Source organism: Callithrix jacchus, chromosome 12 (assembly GCF_049354715.1).
Source record: "Callithrix jacchus isolate 240 chromosome 12, calJac240_pri, whole genome shotgun sequence".
Taxonomy (NCBI): Eukaryota; Metazoa; Chordata; class Mammalia; order Primates; family Cebidae; genus Callithrix; species Callithrix jacchus.
In genome coordinates, this window is record NC_133513.1 from 96,178,998 (window position 1) to 96,205,532 (window position 26,535).

The 26,535-nt window shown below is 42.7% G+C and overlaps 1 protein-coding gene across 15 annotated transcripts in view; it reads right to left on the reverse strand.

Moving 5' to 3' along the window:
- NT5C2 (5'-nucleotidase, cytosolic II) overlaps window positions 1-26,535 on the reverse strand; it is a 195,670-nt gene that overhangs the window by 106,335 nt on the left and 62,800 nt on the right. For 10 of the 15 annotated variants that reach the window (XM_009010212.5, XM_009010211.5, XM_078346413.1 and 7 more), the window contains exon 1: window positions 13,339-13,375. The exons of 1 other annotated variant lie outside the window; for it this stretch is intronic. The gene's annotated coding sequence lies outside the window, so the exon portion shown is untranslated. Of the gene's footprint in view, window positions 1-12,960; window positions 13,066-13,338; window positions 13,376-13,596; window positions 13,761-26,535 lie in introns of those variants that run through there. 4 more of the 15 variants (XM_078346406.1, XM_078346403.1, XM_078346405.1 and 1 more) reach the window with 2 other exon arrangements.

A 26,535-nucleotide genomic window follows, 5' to 3' on the forward strand; every position in this document is an offset into this window, starting at 1 on the left:
TACAATGAAAGGAAATGTTATCCCTCTCATAATTACCCTCCCATTACTTAACATAATGTTAAGAAAAGTTCAAGCATTACAATGTAGTACAGTAATATTCTTCATGCCCAAATTGATAAAAATATATAAATAGCAGTCAGGGCCAGGCGTTGTGGCTCACGCCTGTAATATCATTATTTTGGGAAACTGAGGCGGGCGGACTGATCAGAGGTCAAGAGATCCAGACCATCCTGGCCAACATGATGAAACTTCACCTCTACTAAATATACTAAAATTAGCTGGGCATGGTGGCGCATGCCTATAGTCCCAGCTACTTGGGAGGCTGAGGCAGGAGAATAGTTTGAATCCAGGAGGTGGAGGTTTCAGTGAGCCCAGATCACTGTACTCCAGCCTGGTAACAGAGCAAGTCCCCCTCTCAAAAGAAAAAAAAAAATAGCAGTCAGCACTTATTTTCATGACAATTCCACATTAAGACAAAATGCCATGCTGCCAGAGTCATATGCTGGTAAATGCCCTTTAAAGAGTCATTTTAGGCTGGGTGCAGTAGCTCACGCCGTAATTTCAGCACTTTGGGAATCAGAGGCAGGCAGATCACCTGAGATCAGGAGTTGGAGACCAGCCTGGCCAACCTGGTGAAATTCCATCTCTACTAAAAATACAAAAATTAGCCGGATGTGGTGGCAAGCCCCTGTAATCCCAGCTACTTGGGAGGCTGAGACAGGAAAATCACTTGAACCCAGGAAGCGGAGGTTGCTGTGAGCCAAGATCAAGCCACTGCACTCTAGCCTGGGCTACAGACCAAGACATCATCTCCAAATAATATACTTGGAAATTAAAAGTTTTATAATCAACCACTCATTCTCATGCTAAGAACACTGCCCTAAAACTTAAATGGAAAGAATAATTTTGAATAATTTCTTCAAATTTTGTCACCAGCCTGAAACCTATTTTGGTCTCTAAATACAACTTTTATTACATATTACATATATTAAAGTAGTTTACGAAAAAAGAAAAGTTAAAGCTATATCCTCAATTTGTATACCTCATACTGTGTACTAAATAACCACATTTTATACCATCTTTGATAACCCTTTTCCTTGAGAGATGAACAAGTAAAATCAATAAAGTATAGCAATTAGCAACTGGTTTTATCATTATATGGTGATGAAGGGTCCTCTCTGTAACACAGCCAGCCACAAATCAACTTACTTACAAATACATCCCCTTAAAAACACAGAGTCAGATTCAAGTTTAATTTATCCACCAATACTGCTAAAAAAGTAAACCCTCATATTTGTAGTTAACAGTGTCACCTATAACTCAAAGAACAGCACTGTGAAATAAACTATAGCTTTTTAAAGTATTTTTGTAAACTTTACTCATTCTCATCACAAAATACATGGAAGGATATACATATGTGTGTGTGTATATACACACACACACACACATATATATATAAAATACTTAAGTGGGGGTGGGAGGAGGGTGAAGGATGAGAAATTACCTAATGAGTACAATGTACACTATTCAAGTCATGGTGACACTAAAAAGTCTGACCACCACTATGCTATATATCCAAAACTGTTCCCCCTAAATCTATAAAAATTTAAAAATAAAATAGTTTAAGATGAAGAAATGCCAATTTTTCAAAAAAAGACTTCTTAAAACTTTTGCATTTAAATTATGTTAAATGTTTCATTACCTCTCACCATCTTTTAGATAGTTCATGATAAAAAAATTTTTTTGTTTTTTTTTTGAGACAGTTTCACTCTTGTTGCCCAGGCTGGAGTGCAATGGCGCAATATCGGCTCACTACAACCTCCACCTCAAAGATTCAAGCGATTCTCCTGCCTCAGCCTCCCAAGTAACTAGGATTATAGGTGTGCGCCACCTCACCCAGCTAATTTTGGATTTATAGTAGAGACAAGTGTTCACCATGTTGGTCAGGCTGGTCTTGAACCTCTGACCTCAAGTGATCCACCTGCCTCCCAAAGTGCTGGGATTATAGGCGTGAGCCACTGTGCCCGGCCTATAAACAAGTTTTTTTTTTTTTTGCTTCATTATTTTCATTCAGAGGTCTTTACATCACTCGTCCCAAATTTTACTACATGTTCCCGTCAAAGGCCAACACTTATAGTTCATGCACCAAAATCATGCAGATGGCTAACAAACTCCAACTAATAAAATTGCACTTAACCTACCTACACACATCACTCGCTGTCCTCTTACCCTATTTTACTTTTGTTTTTTGCACATAACACTTACATTTGACAGTTTGCATTCTGTCAATCTCTCCAAAATATAAGCTCCATAAGTGAGAGGAGCATTTTACTTGCTGCTCTACCCCCAGCATCTTGCACAGTAGACTTAACTGACAGAAATAAATAAACCATTAAACCTCTACACATGGAGCTCTTTGCTTTCCAGAAGCCTATTTTTGTGTAAGCCTGAAAATGCAAGAATAACTGCAGAAGTCTCTTTTAATGCTCTAAATGAACCTTTGTGAAATCTTACTCTTGGTTCACAAATGCATAAGATTCTTGGCTTGATTAACATAATATTTTGCTAACATTTCAACATCAGGCCTTGAAACAAAAGGTTCCTTGTTCTCTGAAGGAAAAATAATAAAGTTGAAAGATCTTGTCCACTGAGAAATGCAGTACCTGTTGCCTTGACAATTTGTTTTTCTCCTTCAAGCAGCTACATGCTCTTATCTGTAGTCTGAAATTGTAACTAGAAACTACAAATTTATTTCATCTGTTCCTAAAGTTTTGAAAATATAAAAAAAAGACTGGAATTTTGCTATGTTCTCTTCAACATTCTCTTGCTACTACCCTGCCATATCATACAGAGTGCTATATATTTGTTCTATGTCAACACATTAAGGTTGCTTCTAAAAGAATGTAAACAATAGTAGTTATTGACACAAAGGAAAAAGAGAGCATGTAAGGAAAACATTTCAAAAGATTGAGCTATTTCTTCAAAACGTTGCCATAATCAACTGAGGTCTTCAAAAGCATAAAGGTATCAAATGAAGCTGTACAATGTTTACATTCAGACAATATATAATACTTTGCACCTTTAGTAATGATTCCTGAATATTCCTTTAACAACAACAAAAAAAAAATAGCAGGGCAAGGCAGAGTAGCTCATGACTATAATCTCACCACTCTGGGAGGCCAAGACAGGCAGATCCATTGAGCTTAGAAGTTCGAGACTAGCCAGGCAACATGGCAAAACCCCCATCTCTACAAAAACATGCAAAAATTACACAGGCACAGTGACAGGTGCCTGTACTCCCAGCTACTTGGGAGGCTGAGGTGGGAAGATCACTTGAGCCCAGAAGACAGAGGCTGAGTGAGCCAAGATTGCATCACTGCATTCCACCCTGGGCAACAGATAAAAACCCTCTCAAAAAAAGCGTGGGGGGGGGGGCAGGTAAAAAACTGCTTTATTTCAAAAAGAACCCATTAGCTTACCAATAAACTGCTGCTCACCATTACAACTTGGTTGAGCTCTTGTTTTTCCTCTTACAAAGTAAAAAGATAAAATTGGAAAGGCAGAAATAATCACCACAGTATTTCTACCTTGTAATATATAAATTCATGCTTAAGGTTTAGTCCACCTATTTGATTAAAATTCAGAGACATGCATGAGTTCACTGCCTTAATAATGCTAACGTAATAGCTGACACCTACTGAGTGCTACTATTTTTCATCTATGATTCTAAGCAGTATGGCACATATTTTAACTCACTAACTTTTCACAACAACCCTGTATGTTAGGTACTATTATCCTCATTTTACGAAGAAGTAAACAGGAAAGAAAAGTTGGATAATTTGAAGTCATAGAATTATACTGTGGCTAAGAGTACGGATTCTGGAGCCACACTGCCTGGGTTCAAACCCTGGCTCTAAGCTGGGGGCAGCGGCTCACATGTATAATCCCAGCACTTTGAGAGGACAAGATGCATGGATCACGAGGTCAGGAGTTCAAGACCAGTCTGGCCAAGATGGTGAAACCCTGTCTCTACTAAAAAAAAAAAAAAAGAAAATTAGCCGGACATGATGGTGGTCAGCTGTAATCCCTCCCAGCTACTCAGAGGCTGAGACAGAGAATTCCTTGAACCTGGGAGGTAGAGGTTGCAGTGAGCCAAGAACGCGCCACTACACTCTAGCATGGGCAACAGAGCGAGACTAGGTCTCAAAAAAAAAAAAAAAAACCTGCCTGTTCCACCAACTAGCTCTATGACTAAGCAAATTATAAGCACTATAGTTTCTTCCACTGCAAAATAGGCAGAGTTGGAACAAAGAATGTAAGGTGCTAAGAACAGTGGCTGAGACATGGAAATTGGTCAAGAAACTGTTTATAATGCTTGAGTACAAGATGTCTGAATACTTGAGGCCTCAGCACAGTACAGTACTTTATGTTTGAAGGAACATGTAACAGGTTTCTACTTTTGGAGTCAAAATATCAGAGTATACATTATGTGTCAGAGGCTGTGGCAATTACACACATTTATCATGTCAATTAAAGTATCCTAAATCTAAGAATAGCTATAGCTATAGGTTTGTTTCTTTTCTTCCTGGAAGCTCTTAGACCTACAGAGAATTATTTCAAGTTTACTTCACCAAACCTACTTCAAAAGTAAATAAGTAATTCAAGGCGTAATTCAAAGATTTAAAAATGGCATTTACTGACTTCAGATTTGTAAAAGATTCTAATGTCAGGCTGGGGCGGTGTTTCATGCCTGTAATTCCAGCACTTTGGGAGGCCAAGGTGGGCAGATCACCTGAGGTCAGGAATTCAAGACTAGCCTGGTCAACACGGCAAAATCCCGTTTCTACTAAAATACAAAAATTAGCCAGGTGTGGTGGCACACACCTGTAATCCCAGCTACTAGGGAGGCTGAGGCAAGAGTATCGCTTGAATCCAGGAGGAAGAAGTTGCAGTGAGCTGAGATCACACCACTGCACTCCTGCCTAGGCAACAGAGACACTTGGTCTTAAAAAAAAAAAGGTTCTGATGTATACCCTCCAAGCCACAGCTTGGTCTTATTTACACAGCATGATACCAGTTAAATGCTTATTAAAATAACTTAAAAATTCTCATAATTTTGATACAGAATGTTCGAGCTATGTCAGTCTACATACTATTATTCTAGCTGGTTTACTTAGCAGCTCTGAAACAAACTAGATAGAGATACACAAATGCCTAACTAGATTCTAATATGATTGCTTTAAAAAGTGCACAAAATCTTTTTCAAGGATAGTCAAATACATGTACTACTCATCTTTAAAGGCAAATGAGACAAAGAGTATGGAAAAGCAGAAATCTGTAAAATATTTACACTAAAATGAATCAAAAATGTCATTTTCTACAATATTCTGACCCAAAATTAGAGCATAACAAAAGCATGTCCTGTCCTTAAGAATTCAGAGGATAGCCGGGCAAGGGGGCTCACGCCTGCCTGTAATCCCAGCACTTTGGGAGGCTGAGACGGAAGAATCACGAGGTCAGGAGTTCAAGACCAGTCTAGCCAACATGGTGAAACCCCATCTCTACTAAAAAAATACAAAAATTAGCTGGGCATGGTAGTGCATGCCTGTAATCCCAGCTACTCCAGAGGCTAAGGCAGAATTGCTTGAACCGGAACCCAAGAGGCGGAGGTTGCAGTGAGCTAAGATCGCACCACTGCACTCCAGCCTGGGCTACAGAGCAAGACTTCGTCTCAAAAAAAAAAAAAAAAGAATTTAGAGGATAAGTTTATGACAAACGCAATGGGAGAAAAAGAATGTGTAACAGAAACACTAAATGATCATATTAAAGATAAACTAAGCAGAAAAAATAAACACTGTCAAGAAACCTAAATGTGAAAAAGCACAACCATTAAACTTACAGAATATAGAGATGAACAGCCTTATAGATCAAAGGTAGAGAAGGTTTTCTTGCATAAAAGACAAAAAATGCAAATCATAAAAAGATGGACAAATTTGACCATATTAAAATTTAAAGCTTACCCCTACCAAACACATTTAATCTGAATTGAATCCAGACATGAGGAAATGATCAGATAAAGCCATACTGAAGAACACTCTGCAGTACCACTGGCCTGGACTGTTTGAATATATCCATATTAAGTGAATATATCCATATTAAGAAAACAAACAGGCCAGGCATGGTGGCTCACACCTATAATCCAGCACTCTGGGAGGCAGAGGCAGGAGGATCACAAGGTTAAGAGATAGTGACCATCCTGGAAACATGGTGAAACCCTGTCTCTACTAAAACTACAAAAATTAGCTGGGTGTGGTAGTGCGTGCCTATAGTCTCAGCTACTCAGGAGCCTGAAGCAGGAGAATTCCTTGAACCCGAGAGGCGGAGGTTGCAGTGAGCCAAGATCATGCCACTGCACTCCCGCCTGGGTGACAGAGCAGAACTCTTGTCTCAAAAGAAAAAAAGAAAAGAAAAGAAAAGAAAGGAAGGAGGGAGGGAGGGAGGGAGGGAGGGAGGGAGGGAGGGAAGGAAGGAAGGAAGGAAGGAAGGAAGGAAGGAAGGAAGGAAGGAAGGAGAGAAAGAAAACAAAAAGCTGGGAAGTTATTTAGATTAAAAGTAAACAAAGGAACATGGCAATTAAATGCAATTCATGATCCTTGACTAGATCCTGGACCAGGAGTAGGGGTGAGGAATAGCTACAAAGGTCATTACTGAGACAACTAAGAAAATTTTAATATAAACTGAACATTATCGAATAATGCTACAACCATGTTACATGTGATAATTGTACTACAGTTTTGTAGGACATCCTTGTTAGAATATTGAAGTAGCACTTTTGAGAGGTGAAGTGTCATGATATCTGCAACTTTTGAATGGTTCTAGAAAAAAATGTATATATAAAAGATAAATATGGCAAAATGTTAACAATTAAATCCAGATGAAAGATATCAGAATACTCATTGAACTATTATTGCACCTTTCTACAGAACCTTAAATTTTTCAAATAAAAAAGTTGGAATAAAAATGCAAAACTGGCTGGGGTGTGGTGGCTCATGTCTATAATCCCAGCACTTTGGGAGGCCAAGGTGGGAGGATCACTTGAGTCTAGGAGTTTAAGACCAGCCTGGGCAAGCAAGACCCCATCTCTTAATAAAAAAAAAAAAAAAAAAAAAAAAAAAAACAGGTAAAAAGCTGTTGGACAAAAAGTAATTAGAAAGCACACATTGCAGAAATATATACAATATAAAATAACGGAATTAGTATAAAGAGCTACAAAACTAATGACATAAAAGAAAACAAACCAATAGAAAAATGATGTCTATCGATATGAAATTTACAGAAAAGGAAACCTAAATGTACAAATAAATTGATGCAAAGAAGCTCAACCTCGCTAATAACCAGGGAAGGACAAATTAAACCCAGCAGAGTGGCAAAAATGTCAAAGTCTGACAATATTGAATGTTTGCATGGATATGGCAAAATGGAAGCTCTCCCAATCTGCTGATGGGTATTTGTATTTAGTATTCTGGAAAGTAATTTGCCCTTATCTAATAAGGTTAAAGATGCTCGGCTGGTCGCGGTGGCTCTTGCCTGTAATCCCAGCACTTTGGAAGGCTGAGGCGAGTGGATCATCTGAGGTTGGGAGTTTGAGACCAGCCTGACCAACACGGAGAAACCCCATCTCTACTAAAAATACAAAGATAGCCAGCTGTGGTGGCCCATGATTATAATACCAACTACTCGGGAGGCTGAGGCAGGAGAATCACTTCAATCGTGGGGGACAGAGGTTGCAGTGAGCTGAGATGGCAACACTGCACTCTCCAGCCAGGGAAACAAGAGCAAATCACCATTTCAAAAAAAAAAAGGCGAGGCATAGTGGCTCACATCTGCAATCCCAGCAGTTTGGGAGGCTGAGGCGGGTGGATCACGAGGTCAAGAGATCAAGATCACCCTAGCCAACATGGTGAAACGCCATCTCTACTAAAAAATACAAAAATTAGCTGGACGTGGTGGCGCACACCTGTAGTCCCAGCTACTTGGGAGGCTGAGGCAGGAACATTGCTTGAACCCGGGAGGCAGAGGTTGCAGTGAGCCGAGCTTGCGCCACTGCACTCCAGCCTGGCGCCTGGCAACAGAGCAAAACTCTGTCTCAAAAAAAAAAAAAAAAGAGATGCTCTTTGGATCTACTACTAAGAAAAAAAAAAAGGATGCTCACACCCTACAACCTAAGAATTTCCTAGCCTTAGAATTCTCTCTCAGAAGTAAACAACACCTCCATGAATGCCTATTACAGTGTGGCTAATAACAGCAGAGTCAGAAATAACCAAATATCCATAAACAAACTACAGTTTATTCATATAATGGAATATAGCAACCAAAATGAATAAATATACATTAATATGGATATATATCAAAAGCAATGTTGAACAAAAAAGCACATTACAGAATGTTTATTGAACAAAGGTTTATGTGCACTTTTATGGATACCTAAAGATTAATAAAAGTATAAAAATGTAATGGGAATAATAATTACTTAATTGATGGTGGGAGGAGAGAAGGGAGGGAAAGGCAAGGCAATAGGATCAGCAAGGATTCATACTGGCTTCAACTTTATCTGCAATGTTTTATAAAGAAAAGTCAGGCTGAGTGAGGTGGCTCACACTCGTAATCCCAGTACTGTGGGAGGCCAAGCCGGGAGGATCACAAAGTCAAGAGATTGAGACCATCTTGGCCAACATGGTGAAACCCCCAAATACAAAAATTAGGTGGGTGTGATGGCAAGTGCTTGTAGTTCCAGCTACTCCAGAGGCTGAGGCAGGAGAATTGCTTGAACCTGGGAGGCAGAGGTTGCAGTGAACCGAGATGGCACCACTGCACTCCAGTCTGGAAAAAAAAAAAAGAAAGAAAGAAAAGTCAGCCATGCACGGTGGCTCAAGCCTACAATCCCAGCACTTTGGGAGGCCAAGGCGGGCAGGTCACCTGAGGTCAGCAGTTTGAGACCAGCCTGGCCAACATGGTGAAATCCCATCTCTATTAAAAATATAAAAATTAACCAGGTGTGGCAGCACATGCCTGTAATCCCAACTACTCAGGAGGCTGAGGCAGAAATCCAGGAGGCAGAGGTTATAGTAAGTGGAGATGGTGCCACTGCACTCAAGCCTGGGCGACAAAAGCAAAACTCCCATTTCGTGGCAGGGTGGGGGGAAGGGGGAAGGACAGCCACAAAATTAATGTGGCAAACAGGAAAAAGAAAAAAAAAAGTTAAAAAAATTATCACAATCTTAATTTTAATTGCTAAATTTGATAAAGAAGGTGGGTAGTAGACATATCAAATGATCATTATGTTATTTTCTGTATGTTTGAAATATTTCACTGTGTTTTAAGACAAAACTAAATTAAAACATTAAAGAAACTCCTTATACTTTGGGAGGCCAAGGCAGGCAGATCATGAGGTCAGGAGTTCAAGACCAGCCTGACCAACATGGTGAAACCCTGCCTCTACTAAAAATATAAAAATTAGCTGGGTGTGGTGGCACACGCCTGTAATCCCAGCTATTCAGGACACTAAGGCAGAAGAATTGCTTGAACCCAGGTTTCAGTGAGCCGAGATCATGCCACTGCACTCCAGCATGGGCAACAGAGTGAGACTCTGTCTCAAAAAAAATGAAGAAAAAAAAAAAAAGAAACTCCATTAAACCAAGGAACCTATAAAAATGTATGTTCCCCTGGGCATCTGTAATGTAAACATGCTGATACTCAATAAGCTTACCAATTTTTTTTTTAAGCCATTAAATTTCAGGCAGCAGATTTCAGTCTTCTCTTTCCAAACAGGTATTACAGGCAGGCTCTTTCACCTCACACTTCTTTTTTTTTTTTTTTTGAGGAGTTTCACTTGTTACCCAGGCTGGAGTGCAATGGTGCAATCTCGGCTCACTGACCTCCACCTTCCGGTTTCAAGCAATTCTCCTGCCTCAGCCTCCCAAATAGCTGGGATTACAGGTGCCTGCCGCCACGTCCAGCTATTTTTTTTTTTTTTTTTAATTTTTCGTAGAGACAGTTTCACCATGTTGGCCAGGCTGGGTTTGAACTCCTGACCTCAAGTGATCTGCCCACCTCAGCCTCCCAATATGCTAGGATTACAGGCATGAGCCACCGTACCCAGCCAGCCCATCTCACATTCTTGATAACGTTTCCCCATCAAGACAGACACGAAGAAGCTAAGGACAAATAGTTCATCATTGTCCAAGTCAAGTTAATCTTTCTGATTCTGTATTCGGCCTAAAAAGGGAGTAGTAGTTCTGCTACCCTGTTGGCAATTTTGCTATTTTTATTGATCTGCTGACAAAGTTGTTTTCTACAAATACTGCAAACTTTGGCAACGAATCATTATAGAATGCAATCAAACTTCAATTAGTAAACATCATATAATTCTTACTGGGTCAACTGGCAAAAACCTTAACACTCCACAACAATTTGCTACCAACTTCCTTAAAGTAAGTAACTTTTGCCGGGTGTGGTGACTCATACCTGCAATCCTAGCACTTTGGGAGGCTGAGACGGGTGTATCACCAGGTCAGGGGATCAAGACCATCCTGGCCAACATGGTGAAACCCCCGCCTCTATTAAAAAAAAAATAATTTTAAAAAAATTTTTAACTAACTTCTGCAGTTCTAAACCTACAAAAAAAAAAAAAAGAAGAGTACCTTATTTCATTCACTCTGCTCTAATTGCGAAGAATCCATGTAGCATACTTGTAAACTGCTTACCACAATCTCCTTCCAGCTTTATCTCAGACTACTGCTCTACCAAACCCTTTCAGTGAGAACAATCTATTAATCATACTCTCAATACATCGACTTCAGCATCTTTTCCCTACTTGGAAGTGTCACCTTCTGTTTTTCCTGATCCCATCAAGCTGCACTAATATTCCTTCACTCTGAACAAAAAAAATCTAACATTTATAGAGAACTTAATGTGTGCCAGTATCACTTCAACTGAATTATTCTATTCAATCCACATAACCCCTGTAAAATTTGTTCTATGTTTCCCTTCTCAAGGTGAGAGAAACTGGGTGAGCCTGTCTAAGGTTAAGTGAGTTCCCCAAGGTTGCATGATGTAGCAAGCCATACTACAAAATCCAGGCCCTTAAATAAATGCAATGTCTCCTGGCTAAAAGTATGACTGCCTTTACTGCTCACGTATCACTCAACACATGCCTTGTGATAGGTTTAACATTTTGTGTTAGATGTCTAAAAAGCTCAAAATATTACATTTATTCCACAAAAAGTTACAAAGTGCCTGTGTGCCAGGCATTGTTAACTACTGGGGCACATTACAGAGCATCTACAAATGAAGAGTAGATGAATTCTCTAGATACATGGACATCCCAGAAATATAGGTAAGTGAAAAATCCCCAATAATACGTACGGAACAACTGTAACTAGATAAAAACCCATGTCTATGTAAGTATTTTAAGAGCACAGTCACAACATGACAAAAGTTGTGGGTTTTGTTTTGGGGGTTGTTTTTGTTGTTTACTATTTCATTGAATTCAACTTTTGGTAAGATAAGCAATAAAAATACTTTTTTTAAAAAACGTGTTTTATGTATCCTTCTTCCCCATAAACAGCAGAAATAGCCTGGAGACAGATTAATGAGCACTTCTCTGCCTAACATTCTACTGTAAGTTCGCTTTCCTTAGGAAGACGTGATGTCTTCTGGTTAAGGCTAGCAGATACTAAAAGGGAATACTATCTATATAAATCCTACAATTACAAACTTCAGGAAACTTGTAGCTGATCGTAAATTTTCATACAATGGCATCAAACCTTAGAACTGAAAACAATCTAGCGGAACATCTCTTTCGGCCCCGTTTATTTTACAGTTTTTGGTTACTAAATCCTAAAACCTTAATTCTGGGTCAATGAGAGTACTGAAGCTACCTAGACTGCTGAAATGTAGTAGTTTATACTGCAGTGAAAATGCACTTCAGAAATAAAGTCTGTGTATGCTAGTATCAACCCTGCATGTGGAGTTTTTAATTACTAACTAGATATGTTATCTTGAACTTAACCATTTTTGTTCCTTTTTCGCTCTCAGTTCACATTTTTCCCTTTTTTTTTTTCACTTTTCAAACTTAACACTTTCAGGTCTTTATGTCTTCATCTGGATAAATTCTAACCGTCGCTGAAAAGCGACGTGGTAAAAATATTTTTAAACCTAAAGCCTTCTGTACGCAATAACATTACGTTTTCATGATAAATGACACAGTTTCAATACTCTCCCTTTCACATTCCAGTCAGCTGTTTGCATCCGTTGCTTTAACAGGGAAAATGAACGGTCTACAGACACTGGGAACCAAGTTCAGCTCAATCCTGAAGAACCCAAGCGCTCCTGGACGCGCGCGCGCACACACCCCCTGTAATGGTTGACTAGTCATTTCAGGGCACTACCCCCGTCAGACATCAGGGCCCTGAAGCTGAAAGCCCAGGAAAACGTCCATTCTGACAGCGGTATCTACATACTGCTCTTAGAAGCTGTAGCCTGCCGGAGTCAAACCCCCAAAACGTTCTTCTTACAACTAAAGGTTCAGGCCTCATATCGGCATCTCGCCCTCTCCGGTTTCAGGGACCTTGAAAAAAGGAAAGGACTAGGCCGCCACTGAACGGCTGAGCCCCCTGACCAGAGCTGTCCGGATGTTTTTTTGCGGCGGCTTGCAATTCGCTGCGACCTTTCCAGGAAGTGCTGCGCACGGGCGTGTGGCAAGCGAGCTGGCCGTTTCTCAGGGTCCTGCTAAAACGCTGTCAACCTGGCGCCCCACCACAGAGGCCCGCCGGCTTCTCGGGGGGCGACCGAGTGAGCGCAGGGGGCGGGAAGGCCATTACAAGGGGCGAAAGGACGGCCTCAGGGGTGGCCGGGGACAGCCAGGAATGGGCTGGAGAACGAGAGCAGGACTGAAGGTACCGCGTGAGGAAAGGCGGTACCGGGCAGAACCCGGTGAACGGCGGCGCTCGCAGGCTGAGGCTGGGTCCCAGAGAGCCGGCGGCTTGGAAACAATGGCGCGAGAGTGACGTGGGACGGAGGCGTCGCCGCGGCGCGGAGGAAGGGGCTGCCACGGGGCGGGGACCGCACCCAGGGAGTAGGGAGGCGTGCGGTGTCCGCGGGCGCGCGGGCAGTCTCGGCCTAAGGAGAGGGGCCTGGGGGCCACGGTGCCCGGGGGCCGGGGGCGGAGGCAGGCGGCGGCCGCTGCCCTGAGGTCGCGCACTCAGCCGCGCACCTCCTCACCTCGCTCCCCGCTCGCCAGCTCCTTCCCCACCCGCCCGCGGGTCCCGCCGCACTCACCAGCCCAGACGCACAGCAACAATCCCAGCGCGCAACTGCCGCAGCCGCTCCCGCGCACGCCCTCCCCGCCCCCGCCGCCCGGCGCCGCCCTGTACCGCCCCTGCGCTGCCCCCTGGGCGCGCCTGGCCAGGGACGGGCGCGCTGTTCCTTCCCCCAGCTCCGCCGCAGAGCTCGGCGACGCCGACGCTCCCTGACCGCGCTGCGTCTGTCCCTCCAGCGAGTCTGGAGATCTTCAAACCACGGAAAACCGGCGCTCACCTTCTGGCGGTGACGCACGTTGACAACCCTTCCATCTCATTTAGGTCTCCTCCCTTGGCATTCTGCCTGCGCCCCTCAGCCGGGCTCCGGGCTGCCCTCTCCGCAGCATCTCATTCCTACGAGGTTTTCCCTTGGGAGGAAAGGGCATCCTTTTTCCCAGTCACAGAATGTTCTAGTCTAATGGACCTCAAAGCCCCTCAAGGGTCCACACCCCCATGGCACCCTCGAATTTCCTTGATGGCTAGAAGCACCAGCTTTGAAGTTCTTCAGGAGTTCGAGTCCCAGTACCACCATTTACTGTAACCTCAGGAAAGGTACTTGATCTTCTATACCCTGTGCCCACATCTGTAACACCAGGATAAGAAACAACAGTGCCCACATCAAAGGGTGCTGACAGGATGAAATCACACAATGTAGGTGAGGCCCTCAGCAGGGTCCAGGCACACGTAAGCACTCAACAAGTGTTCATCCCACCACCAGCAACTCAGCAGGAAGACTCCTCAAAAGCAGCCCACTATTTCCAGAGCACTGAATTCCTCGGTCCAGGCCACTCTTACCAGTGAGAAAATGTGTCTAAACTTCCATTCTCAGGGCCCAAATTCGATGCCTTGGAGCTGCAGAGAACAAACATCTCATCTCTCTTGGACCTTGGACTTTTCAGGCACTTTACTTCTACCACCTCTGCCCAAGGTCTTCTCATTTTACATCAGTATCTCTCATTCCTTCCATTGTTCCTCCTCTGCCCTGGTTATAAGGGTCTTTACCCCTCTCATGCAAATGGTTGATTTCACTGTGATTTCTTTAGAATATGTCACCCAAGCCTGAACCAAATGTTTGTGGTATCATCAGAGCAAAGCAGGACTATAGCTTCCTTCTTTGGGGAACCTATTGCTTTGCACTCCTGCAATAAAGTTCTTGGCACCCATACTGTTGACTCATATTGGGCTTGCAGTCAACCAAAACCTCCACGTCTTTTTCATAAGTGCTCCACTGGAGCATTTCTACCCCTTAGCTTTTTAGTCAACTTTGCTTCAGGTCAGCTGAGGACAGGCCTTGGGCCTCTCACCTAGATTTCTCAGTATATATGGAAAAGAGAAATAGGGTTTGGAAGCTGGTATAACACAATCTTTAAACCAAGTACATTTGAAAAAAGGTCAGGGTGGTCGGGCCTGGTGGCTCAGCACTTTGGGAAGCTGAGGTGGGTGGATCATTTAAGGTCAGGAGTTCAAGACCAGCCTGACCAATATGGTGAAACCTCATCTCTACTAAAAACACAAAAATTAGCTGGGTATGGTGGCGCGCATGCCTGTAGACCCAACTACTTGGGAGGCTGAGGCAGGAGAATTCCTTGAACCCAGGAGGCGGTGGTTGCAGTGAGCCAAGATCATGCCACTGCACTCCACCTTGGGCAAAAGAGGGAGACTCCATCTCAAAAAAAGCAAAGAAAAGAAAAACAGCCAGGGTTTTTGTCTAAAGACCACGGTACTGAGAGAAAAACAAATATACTGACACACACAAATGAATGTGATCACAACTGTGAAAAAAAAATTGCACACGGCCGAGCGCAGTGGCTCATGCCTATAATCCCAGCACTTTGGGAGGCCGAGGTGGGTGGATCTCAAGGTCAAGAGATCGAGACCATCCTGGTCAACAAAGTGAAACCCCGTCTCTACTAAATATACAGAAATTAGCTGGGCATGGTGGTGCGCACCTGTAGTACCAGCTACTCGGGAGGCTGAGGCAGGAGAACTGCTTGAACCCAGGAGGTGAAGGTTGCAGTGAGCCGAGATCATGCCATTGCACTCCAGTCTGGGTAACAACAGTGAAACTCCATCTCAAAAAAAAAAAAAAAAAAATTGCACACAAGACCAGAGAGAAATAAGTAATTGGTTATGTTGTTTTCTCTCAGTGATAAGATGGGGTGGTTTCTTTGTCCTTTTGTATTAATTTCTTACAGTGTTTGTATTACTTTTATAATCAATAACTTTGTTTTGAAACTCAGAAAAAAGAACTTAAAAAATCAGAGAGATGGAATAACTTGAAAAAATTTGAAAACAAAGTTAAAAGATAAACAACAGAATAAAGTAAAAACTATTTGCAACATACAAAAGACAAGGATTTGTCTAACAAATCAATAAGAAAAAGGATGAATATGTAATGTCAGCACTTTGAGAGACCAGGGCAGGCAGATCACAAGGTCAGGAGTTCGAGACCAGCCTGACCAATATGGTGAAACCCTATCTCTACTAAAAATACAAAAACTAGCTGGGCATGGTAGTGCACGCCTGTAATTCCAGCTACTCAGGAGGCTAAGGCAGGAAAATCACTTGAACCCGGGAGGCAGAGGTTGCAGTGAGCTAAGATTGGGCCACTGCACTCCAGCCTGGGCAACAGAGCAAAACTCCATCTTGAAAAGAAAAAGAAAAAGGATGAATAATCCATTAGAAATATGGGTGTTCTTCCAGTAGATAATAGTTATAAATAATAATAAAGAAAAATGGGCAAGGGCCGGGCGCGGTGGCTCAAGCCTGTAATCCCAGCACTTTGGGAGGCCGAGGCCAGTGGATCACGAGGTCAACAGATCGAGACCATCCTGGTCAACATGGTGAAACCCTGTCTCTACTAAAAATACAAAAAATTAGCTAGGCGTGGTGGCACGTGCCTGTAATCCCATCTACTCAGGAGGCTGAGGCAAGAGAATTGCCTGAACCCAGGAGGCGGAGGTTGCGGTGAGCCAAGATCGCGCCATTGCACTCCAGCCTGGGTAACAAGAGCGAAACTCCGTCTCAAAAAAAAAAGAAAAGAAATGAAAAATGGGCAAAAATGTAAGTAGGCAGTTCACAGAAAAGGAAATACAAATTACCAATAAACATACAAAAAGATGCCCAAACTTACTAGTAATCAGAAAAATGGAAATAAAACTGAGACTGGTATCAATTTTCAAGCTTCATAATATCAAAGAATGTAAACTGGCCCAGCCACTTCGGAGGGCAACTGGACAACATCTATGAAGTCTGTCTCACCGCTGCCACTCCTAGTTACCACCCATGACTCCATGTGTATATGGAGATACGTGCAAGGATAATCACTGAGGTCTGCCAGGGGCAGTGGCTCACTGTAATCCCAGCACCTTGGGAGGCCAAGGAGGGCAGATTGCTTTGAGCTCACAAGTTTAAGACCAGCCTGGACAACATGGAGAAACCCTGTCTCTACAAAAGAAAAAAAAAATTAGCCAGGCTTGGTGATGCATGCCTATAATCCCAGCTACATGAGAGAATTGCTTGAGGCACAAGAATTGCTTGAACCCAGGAGGCAGAGGTTGCAGTGAGCCAATCACACCACTGCACTCCAGCCTGGGTGATGGAATGAAACTCTGTCTTAAAAAAAAAAAAGGAAAATTTAGAATCACCTAAATGCCTACCAACAGGGAAATAGCTAACTAAAATGTAGAATGCTTATAAAATAAAATTTTATAGATAATTTCAATGAAGCATGGGCTACATAGTGAGACCTCATCTCTACAAAAAGTTTTTAAAAGTCAGCCAGCCGGGCGTAGTGGCTCACACCTGTAATCCTAGCACTTCGGGAGGACAAGATGGGTGGATCACCTGAGGTTAGGAATTGGAAGACCAGCCTGGCCAACATGGTGAAATCCCATCTTAAAATAAAACAAATAATAAAAAAGTCAGCTGGGCATGGTGGCTCCACCATGTCGTTGCAGCTGCTACTCAGAAGGCTGAGATGGGAGGATCACTTGAGCCCGGGAGGTCAAGGTTGCAGTGAGCTGTGTTCGTGCCACTGCACTCAAGCCTGGGTGACAGAGCAAGACCCTTTATCAAAAAATAAGAATAATAAATAAAAGAAGTGACCTTGATCTGCATGTATCGACAAGGGTATATCTCAAAGTCGTATTTTGAATGAAAATAGCAAGTTGCAGAATTATATATGTCTAGTTAAATAGATAGCATTGATATTTTAAAAATTATTCATTGATCCAAAACTTCAGTTAATCATGAAAAAACATCAAATAAACCTAAATTGAGGGAATATTCTACAAAATACCTGACCTGTAATCTTCTAAACTGTCAAGGTCATGAAAGCCAAGGAAAGACAGAAACTGCCAGAGACTGTCCTATTCACAGATAGTACACTAAAGAGATCTGACAACTAAATGCAGTGTGGTATCCCGGAACACAAAAAGGACACAACTGAAAAAAGTGGTGAAACTGGAACAAGGTCTGTAGTTTCATTATTAGTATTGTACCAATGTTAATTTCTTAGTTTTGAAACAGGGTTAGATAAATTGTTAACATTAAGAGAAGCTGGGTGAAGGGTATGTTGAAACTTTCTATACTACCTTTGTAACCCTTCTGTAAATCTAAAATTATTTCAAAATAAAAAGCTAAGACAGAATATACATAAATAATACCATTATTCCCTATGATCATACATTAGGTTTATGAAAGATTTTTAAAACAGATCTATAAAGCTACATGCCCAAAATATATCAGATGTTGTCTCTAAGATAGCAATAAAGGACCACTAATCCATCTAGAGAATGTTCGAAGGGAGTATTAACTTTAGTTTTAATAGTTTGAAAGATCATTGTAATCATGTATTGCTTTTGTAACAAAAACTTAATTCTTTTAAATACAAAAGGATAGAACAATTTTGCCTCCTGACTTTCAAGGGTAAGACAACTCAGGCCAAGTTATGAAACAACCTTCTAACAGAGGGCTGGGAGCCTGAGGAAACATAAAGAGCTTGCCTGAGGTCTCTAACCTGACATTAGCTGAAGAGCCTGGGTACTGCTTGGCAAAAGAGGCCACCCCACTGTGGCCTTGGATGGCCTCTCATCAACTTCCTGCCCAGGCACCCATGTGGCTGTCCTATCCAATCTGATCTACACTCTTTTCCCCAGAATACAAGCAGCATTCATCACTCATCAGTTTTTCTGCTTCTTGGTAGAAGCTTTCCTCAAAACTATGCATTGAGTGCCTACTATGTGCCTAACACTGACAGATACAGACATGAGTTTCTGTCCTCATGGAGACTACTGACTACTTGGAAGATGAACTCTAAATAAACAAAAAAATCACTTTACTACAATTTTGTTAAGTGCTATGCAAGAAGAGTAAAAGATGCTATGAGGCAGAACGAAATAGAGTCTAGAGTTGGGATGGGGTGAGGGTCAACAAACAGTTCCCTTGAAATGACATCTCGGCTGAGACCTGAAGAATGAGTAGGATTCAGGTGAAAAAGTGAGAGGAGGGCCAGGTGCAGCTGCTCACACCTGCAATCCCAGCACTTTGGGAGGTTGAGACAGGAGGATTGCTTGAGCCTAGGAGTTTAAGACCAGCCTGGACAACATAGCAAGACGGCATCTCTACAAAAAAAATGTTTTAAAATTAGCCAGGCCTGGTAGCACACACCTATAGTTCTAGCTACTTTGGAGGCTGAGGCAGGAGGATCACTTGAGCCCAGGAGTTTGAAGTTTCAGTGAGCTATGATTGGGCCACTGCAGTCCCACCTGAGTGACAGAGCAACACCCTGAAAGAAGAAAGGAAGGAAAAGAAAGAAGGGAGGGAGGGAGGGAGGGAAGGAAGGAAGGAAGGAAGGAAGGAAGGAAGGAAGGAAGGAAGGAAGGAAGGAAGGAAAAGAAAGGAAGGAAAAGAAAGGAGGGAGGCAGAGAGGGAGGACTTGTTTGGAGGAGTGAAAGAGGGAGCAGCTGGTATTAGCCTTGTGCATCTGAGGAATAATCAGAAGCCTAAAGAGAAAGGGAGAAAGTGGCAAAAAAAAGGCCGATGCAGCGGCTCACACCTATAATCCCAGCACTTTGGGAGGCCGAGGCAGGCAGATCATGAATTCAGGAGTTCAATACCAGCCTGACCAAAATGGAGAAACCCTGTCTCTATTAAAAATACAAAAATTAGCCGAGTGTGGTGGCACATGCCTGTAATGCCAGCTACTTGGTGGCTGAGACAAGAGAATCGCTTGAACCCGGGAGATGGAGGTTGCAGTGAGCTGAGATTGTGCCATTGCACTCCAGCATGGGCAACAAGAATGAAACTCCTTTAAAAAAAAATGGTCCTGCTGGGCGCGGTGGTTCACGCCTGTAATCCAGCACTTTGGGAGGCTGAGGCGGGCGGATCACGAGGTCAGGAGTTCAAAATCAGACTGGCCAACAAGTTGAAACCCCACCTCTACTAAAATACACAATAAATTAGCTGGGCACGGTGGCTCTAGCCTGTAATCCCAGCTACTTGGGAGGCCGAGAGGGGGTACTGCTTGAAGTGGGACCTGGGAGGCAAAGGTTGCAGTGAGCCAAGATCTCGTCGCTGCATTCCAGCCTGGGCTACAGAGCGAGACTCCATCTCAAAAAAAAAAAAAAAAAAAAGGTGGGGAAGGCAGGAGTAATTTAAAAAAACAACAACAACAACAAAAAAAAAAACGTCCTGGAGGGAGGCAAGGTCAGACCGTCAGGGTACTGCAGACCACGTTAATGAATGAGAGCCCCAACCTTAAATGCAATGAAGAGTAACTGAAGGGCGTAAAGCAGAGTGGCAGGGATCAGATTCGCAGTTTAAATGTAACCAACAACTAACTGCCTCACATAGTCATGAAAATTAATTCGTTTGAATCAAGCAAAAATCTCTCAGCTGCCTGTTGGAAACTTCCACTAGGTGCTTCTCCTATGAGAGAAGGCAAGATCTGCAACCGTTATCCCAATCATTTTATTTGTTGAACATCTACCAGATGGTAGACACTGGAGATTCAAATTGATCCCCAACCCACACCTTGTTCCAGAGTTTGCTGAACATCTGTTAAGGAAATCAGACACTTGGCCGAGCGCGGTGGCTCAAACCTGTAATCCCAGCACTTTGGGAGGCCGAGACGGGTGGATCACGAGGTCAGGAGATCGAGACCATTCTGGTCAACATGGTGAAACCCTGTCTCTACTAAAAATACAAAAAATTAGCTGGGCATGGTGGCACGTGCCTGTAATCCCAGCTACTTGGGAGGCTGAGGCAGGAGAATTGCCTGAACCCAGGAGGCGGAAGTTGCGTTGAGCCAAGATCGCGCCATAGCACTCCAGCCTGGGTAGCAAGAGCGAAACTCCGTCTCAAAAAAAAAAAGGAAATCAGACACTTGGATAAAAAATTAAGGCGGGTCCTTGTAAGCCTCATGCCAGATTAGTGACCCCAAAGATCTTCAGAGTTTCAGAAGAGATGGATTCTCAAGGATATAGGAGAGTCAGAATCAAATACATACACTTCATACCCATGGATATAATTTTTTAATGGAAAATAACAAGTATTGGGAGGGAAGGATACGGAGAAATTTGAACACTCATGCATTCCTCAAAAAAATTAAACAAATGACCCAGCAATTCTGCTGCTAGGGAGATACCCAAAATAATTAAAAATAGGGATTCAAAAAGATACTTGTACACACATATTCATATCAGCATCTTCACAATAGCCAAAGTGTCCATCAACACATGAATGGATAAACAAGACATGAGATATACATACAAAGCAATATTATTCGACCATGAAGAGGAATGAAGTTGGGTAGGGTGTGAGGCTCACACCTGTAATCCTAGCACTTTGGGAAGCCCATACGGAAGGATCACAAGATCAGGAGTTCCAGACCAGCCTGACCAACATGGTGAAACCCTGTCTCTACTAAAAATACAAAAATTACCTGGGCATAGTGGTGTGTGCCTGTACCAGCTACTTGGAGGCTGAGGCAGGAGAATCTCTTGAAACCAGAAGGTGGAGGTTGCTGTGAGCCAAGATTTCGTCACTGCACTCCACTCCAGCCTGGGTGAAAGAGTGAAACTCAATCTCAAAAATAAAAAAAAAAGAGAGGAATGAAGTTTTGGCTGGGCATAGCAACTCATGCCTGTAATCACAGCACTTTGGGAGGCTGAGGTAGGCAGATCACTTGAGGCCAGGAGTTTGAGACAAGCCTGGCCAATATGGCAAAACCCATCTCTACTAAAAATACAAAAATTAGCTGGGCACACACTGTAATCCCAGCTACTATGGAGGCTGAGGCACAAAAATGGCTTAAACTCAAGAGACAGACGTGGCAGTGAGCTGAGTTCATGCCACTACACTCCTGCCTGGGTGACAAAGCAAGACTCTGTCTCAAAAATACATACATACATACATACATAGAATGATCTCAGAAATAAATAAAGGAATGAAGTTTTGATAAGAGCCACAACTTGGACGAACGTTGAAAACGTTTTGCAGCCAGGCGTGGTGACTCACACCTATAATCCCAGCACTTTGGGAGGGAGAGGCAGGTGGATCACTTGAGTTCAGAAGTTTGTGACCAGCCTGGTCAATATGGTGAAACCTCATCTCTACTAAAAATACAAAATTAGCTAGGCCTGGAGGTGCATGCTTGTAATCCCAGCTACTTGGGAGGCTGAGGTGGAAGAACTACTTGAAGCTGGGAGTCAGAGGTTACAGTGAGCCGAGATTGCACCACTGCACTCTTTTTTGAGACAGAGAGAGACTCCATCTCAAAAAAGAAAAAAAGAAACCATTATGCTAAGAGAAATAAGTCAGACACAAAAGGACAAATATTACATGATTCCACTTATATGAAATAGCTAAAATAGATAAATTCATAGAGGCAGAAAGCAGATTAGCAGTCACCAGGGATTCAGGGAAGAAAGGAATGGAGAATTATTGCTTAATGTTTATAGAGTTTCTGTTAGGGGTGATGAAAACATTTTGGACATAGACAGTGGTGAGGGTTGCACCACAGCGTGAATGTAATTAACATCACTGAACAGTATACTTAAAAATGGTTAAAACGGCCTATTTTATGTTATATATATTTTACCACAGTAAAAAAAAATTTTTAACTTTCCAAAAAAGGAATCAAATACACAAATAGCACGATTTACTCCATGTTCACCTGACTTCTTCCAAATTTCCATTTTTCATTTCATAGAACACCCCAGTTTCCTTGTCCCTGCATGTACCGTTTTTCTGCCTGAAGGGCTCTTTTTGGCCAGGTGCGGTGGTGCATGCCTGTAATCCCAGCACTTTGGAAAGCCGAGGCGGGTGGATCACGAGGTCAGAAGTTCAAGACCAGCCTGGCCAACAAGGTGAAACCCTGTCTCTATTCTTTTTTTATAAAAAATAAAAAGAAAGGCTCTTTTCACCTTCCTGACTCATAATCATCCTGAAGGCCTTAACTCAAATGCTTCTCAGAGGCCTTCCCTAATCCCCCACCCAATCTACCTGAAATCCTCTCCTCTCATTTTCTTTCATGCTGCCCTATACCTTCCCTTCCCTTCTCTACCTTACCATAGTTGCAACTAATGAAATATTTGTGTGATATGTTTTTAATATCTGCCTTCACAGTATCACCTGTAAGCTCTAAGAGGGCAGGGACAGTCTGTCTTGTTCACTGAGAGGGAGACAGCCCTTAGCCCAGGTTCTGACACATTGGGGATTACCTATATATTTTTTAATAAAGTAATTAATAACTAAATGACTGTGTGATGGGATTGTGGGCAGAATTTATTTTAATGCCTTTTACAGTTCGGCAAATTGGATTAAATTATTTAAATAAAAGAAGGAAGCAAACCAGGTCTCTCACTCTTTCTTTCCTTTTTTTTTGAGACGGAGTCTCACTCTCTCCCAGGCTGGAGTGCATTGGCGCAATCTCAGCAACTCACTACAACCTCTGCCTCCTGGGTTCAAGTGATTCTCCTGCCTCAGCCTCCCAAATAGCTAGGACCACAGGCATGCACTACCACACCAGGCGAATTTTTGTATTTTTAGTAGAGATGGGGTTTCACTATGTTGGCCAGATTGGTCTCAAACTCCTGACATCAAGTAATCCACCAGCCCCAGCCTCTCAAAGTACTGGGATTATAGCTGTGAGCCACCGCATTTAGCCAGCTCTCTACCCTGTAAAGCTGCAGCCTTCTCTTAAAGCAGGAACCTGAGCAAATCATTAGTACAATTTGTTTCCAGGTAGATCTAAAATATCACCAACCATTCCAACCTTAGCCTCTAAATATCCATCTAAATAAGTGATAAGTCGCTGCACTTAAAATGAAATACCTCTTCCCTATGCAACCAGAACCCATATCCCTCCTCCAGAGCAGTTCAGCCCACCTGAACACTTCACACATTTGGGATTAGCAGTACATATTAGAACTAAAGCCTCAGTCTGGGCATGGTGGCTCATGCCTGTAATCCAGCACTTTGGGAGGCTGAGGTGGGTGGATCACTTAAGGTCAGGAGTTCAAGACCAGCCTGGCCAACATGGTGAAGCCCCAACTCTACTAAAAATACAAAAATTAGCTGGGTGTGATAGCATGCACCTGTTGTCCCAGCTACTCAAGAGGCTGAGGCAGGAGAATCACTTGAACCCAGAGACAGAGGTTGCAGTAAGCTGAGATCATGAGATCATGCCATTGTACTCTAGCCTGGGCAACAGAGCAAGTGAGACTCCATCTCAAAAAAAAAAAAAAACAACTAAAGTCTCAGGCGAACTTGTGTCAGAGTGAGAAAGTACATTTACTTGTCTATTTGAAAAGCCAATTTTTTTGGTATGTACAAGTGAGTTTCTACTATTTGTCAGTGAGAACATTTCCTAATTGATTTCATTTTCTCATCTTGGTAGTCCACATCTACCTCAGTAAATACTTTTCTATGTTAACAAGAAGCTAACCAAACATAATTATTTTTGAGATAAGAAATGCAAATAAAAGCTGATTTAATGAGTTTGTTTTCTGGATGTGGACACTTGTGGAAACTGAAAAACGTGACGACTCAGAAGACACAGTTTGCTCACAACAGCTTTTACATAAACACATTTGAGCCCACATACTGTTGATTTTCTCAGCCCACAAGCCATAGTCTTCTCTCTGCTTTTACTTTTTTACATCTTACATATAAATTGCATGAACCAGAAAGTGCAAGGCAAACCAGTGACCACAGATGTTAGGAAACTTGTTCACAAGTAACAGGAAACCTGGTTAAAATGGCTTAAATGATAAAGAAGTTCAGAAGTATGGTACACTCTGGTGTAAATATTCAGTAATCAACATTGCCATTTTTTTCTTTTTTTAAAAAAAGATGGGGTTTCACCATATTGGTCAGGCTGGTCTTGAACTCCTGACCTCAAGTGATCCACCTGCCTTGGCCTCCAAAGTGCTGGGATTACAGGCGTGAGCCACCACGCCCGGCCAACATTGCCATAAAAACCAAGTTTTGGCCGGGCGCGGTGGCTCACGCCTGTAATCCCAGCACTTTGGGAGGCCAAGGCAGGCTGATCATGAGGTCAAGAGATGGAGACCATCCTGGCCAACATAGTGAAACCCCATCTCTACTAAAATTACAAAAATTAGCCGGGCGTGGTAGCACGTGCCTGTGGTACCAGCTACTCGGGAGGCTGAGGCAGAAGAATCGCTTGAACCCAGGAGGCAGAGGTTGCAGCGAGCCGAGATGGTGCCACTGCACTCCAGCCTGGCGACAGAGCAAGTCTCCATCTCAAAAAAAAAAAAATGGACCAAGTTTTAGCCAGGAGCAATGGCTCATGCCTGTAATCCCAACACTTTGGGAGGCTGAGGTGGGCAGATGGCTGGAGCTCAGAGGTTCGAGACCAGCCTGGGCAACATGATGAAGCTCTGTTTCTACAAAAAATTTTTAAAACTAGGTGGGCATAGTCACGTGAGCCTGTAGTCCTAGCTACTCAGGAGGCTAAAATGGAAGGATCACTTGAGACTGGGAGATGGAGGCTGCAGTGAGAGGAGAACATGCCCGATGTACTCCAGCCTGGGTGGCAGAATGACACCGTCTCAAAAAAAAAAAAAAAAAAAAGATCAAGTTTTGTCCCTCTGCCCTGTAGCCCTGAAAGTTTGCTTCATTTTACAATGTGCAGGATGGCTCCAAGTCTCCTCCTTCATGTCAACAAAGCAGACAACGCTCCTCCACAACAACTCTTTCTTTCAACCTAATTGGAATGAATTAGGACACACACAGATCCCTCAGACTAAAAGTCATTGCCAAGGAAGAATCATACACCGACAAATTAGATGTTGTCCCTGGGGCTGGGGATGGAGAGGATATCTGAGCAAAACTGCAAGTTTTCATGGGGGGAATGGGTAGAGAGTGGATACTAAGTAGACAGTCAAGAGTATCCACTACAACCGCGCTGGGCGCGGTGGCTCACGCCTGTAATCACAGCACTTTGGGAGGCCGAGGTGGGCAGATCACTAGGTCAAGAGATCGAGACCGTCCTGGCCAACATGGTGAAACCCCATCTCTACAAAAAAGAAAAAGAAAAAGAAAAAATAAATAAATAATTAAAAGAGTATCCACTACAACGAGCAAAACTGAATATGCCTAGGCCTCAGGTTACAAGTAGTACTAAAGAAATAGAAAAACAACACGTTGGATGTCACACATCCAATAATCTACTGGTTCTTAAACTTTTTTTTTCTTTTTTTTTAATTGCATTTTAGGTTTTGGGGTACATGTGAAGAACATGCAAGATAGTTGCATAGGTACACACGTGGCAGTGTGATTTGCTGCCTTCCTCCCCTTCACCTATATCTGGCATTTCTCCCCATGATATCTCTCCCCAACTCCCCACCCCCCACTGTCCCTCCCCTATTCCAGTGTGTAGTGCTCCCCTCCCTGTGTCCATGTGTTCTCATGTTCAACACCCGCCTATGAGTGAGAACATGTGGTATTTCATTTTCTGTTCTTGTGTCAGTTTGCTGAGAATGATGGTCTCCAGGTTCATCCATGTCCCTACAAAGGACACGAACTCATTGTTTTTGATTACTGCATAATATTCCATGGTGTATATGTGCTACATTTTCCCTGTCCAGTCTATCATCGATGGGCATTTGGGTTGATTCCAGGTCTTTGCTATTGTAAACAGTGCTGC